Raw genomic sequence first — 2,127 nt, forward strand, 5'->3', positions numbered from 1 at the left:
GCCCGAATATTTTTTTGATATATGTGATAAATTCTAAGCATATCCTAATAGTATATTGTTTTTTTGGGGTTTTTTTAGAAATTTTTGTATGTGGTGATTTTGAATTTGTACTATTGGAACAAGTGTGTGATGGAATCATTGATTGTGCTGACTTCAGTGACGAGCTACAGTCTTGCCGTAAGTATGGAAATAAATAAACATTGTACACATATGCTGGGGTGCAATCTACAAATTTTGAGTCTTTGCATAGAATTTGCAGGAACTCCAATTTGTAGTATTTGGGTATAATGCGCAGAATCTTCCTAAATCAGAGTGGTTGCATATCTTTATATTGTTAAATATTTCAAACACAAAAAGTTTACAACTAAAGCAAATAAACTATTGATTAATTTGTACTTTTTAATATAGGAATTATTTCACTTATTGTGGAAAATTGTCTTTAATATCTTAATTACTGTATAATCTTTATTTGTATACCAAACAACAATTTGTTATTTTTAAATATAAAATACTCATTTGACTAAATAAGAGCTCACCCTACCAGTAGGCCTCCCTGTTATAACCCTCATCTCATCTCTATATGCTATCTGTACGCGTTCTACCAATTCTACCATAACGCTAAACGAAATATAAACATGACACTGTATTATCAATATACTCTAATTGTATTATAAAACAATGATTGTTTGTTTACAGCTTGTAGTGACGGCAGTTTTCAGTGTGCGAATGGTGTCTGTATTGCCGCTGAGAAACGATGTGACCGAGAAAATAACTGTCTCGATTGGTCAGATGAACAAGGCTGCTGGAATGGTAAGAGTAATTCACAGAGAGGGATTGATGTGTTTAATGTGACTAAGCACCAGCAGATTTTTTTAAACGTGAAAAAATAATTTTAAAAATTGTATTGCATTTTGTAGTATAGTAATGTATATAGCTATGTAATTGTTTACTTTTTCACAATTTTAAGTGATGGTATTTACCAATTGTACACTCAACGTTTCACACACCACACTTTTTCGTTGTTTGTAGGTGGAATTTGTGGAATACTGAAATACCTTGAAGATTTATATATATCGTTGTACTGTGCTATTATTATTTTTTTTAAATTATTAATATTCAATTTTTTGTCACACTCTATTGTTTATTTTTCATTATCTGTTTGTGTTTAATTTGCGTGAGATAAGCTGTAGACTTTACTGTAGTTTAAGATTAGGTCTGGGGTCCCCTTACAGGCTACTGTCTCCTTGGTACCTGGTACTTGTAGGCCTATCAGCTTTTATAAAAAAAAATGTAACGATACACAAATGAATAAATATTGTATTTAAATAAGGATTAAAACCGTCGCCATTATTAATCTGAATTCCAATAGCAAATTACCCAAAAATACAATAATGATTTTATATAGTCTTAATATGCCAATTCATGGTTATTGACTGAACTGCGCATGCACGTATCCTACAGTATCCAGGCCAATCAACATACACTTGTTTTAATGGCGTTTTTGTTGATTGGCCTTGAAAACAGCCTGCCCGGTTCTAACTATCAATTGGCTTTTTATGTAATCTGGAATATCTTCACTGTGCTGAAATTTTTTTTCATAGGCATACTATGCTTAATCTTACAACCAATGTGACGATTGGTGAGAGCAGGTTAGCTTAGTCGGCTAAACTGGTGGTAGCCACTGTGTGTGTGTGCACTGAAGCGTGGACATCTCTAGGCGGTCCCCGGTTCAATTCATATCGCTGCTTTCCTTGTGTTTCAGCTGGAGGGCTGAATTACAAGTTACAATAGTGCACTGTCTTTTGGATGAGACCTTTAAGCCATTGGTCTATTGTGCATTATGGCCCATGTGCATGTTAAAGAATGCAATATCACTATTTGGAAAATAGTATTGGATTGTGTCCCGGTGTACTGCTCAATCACCACCAGAAGGACCCCACTGGAAATAAGTCCTATTTAGACTTTTGTGGGTTATCCTTGGTGTTTACACCGAATAAATTCGTCCATTATCAGACTAAAACCTGTTATGTCGATCACTATTTTTACTCTAACTTGAGTAAGTTATTTCTTTATAACAGTTACTTCTGAAAAATGTGGATCACAACCTTTCTTACCTGCTGAAGATAG

General features: G+C 33.9%; 1 long non-coding RNA gene across 1 annotated transcript; it reads left to right on the forward strand.

The window, feature by feature from the left end:
• The first annotated feature begins 78 nt into the window (after positions 1-78).
• LOC117115186 lies at positions 79-2,127 on the forward strand. Its single transcript, XR_004446504.1, has 3 exons — positions 79-177; positions 697-810; positions 2,079-2,127. It is a non-coding gene; the product is annotated as an uncharacterized LOC117115186 (long non-coding RNA).

The sequence above is a fragment of the Anneissia japonica genome, unplaced genomic scaffold, assembly GCF_011630105.1.
Source record: "Anneissia japonica isolate Jap-2015-1 unplaced genomic scaffold, ASM1163010v1 scaffold94996_len2158_cov94, whole genome shotgun sequence".
NCBI lineage: Eukaryota > Metazoa > Echinodermata > Crinoidea > Comatulida > Comatulidae > Anneissia > Anneissia japonica.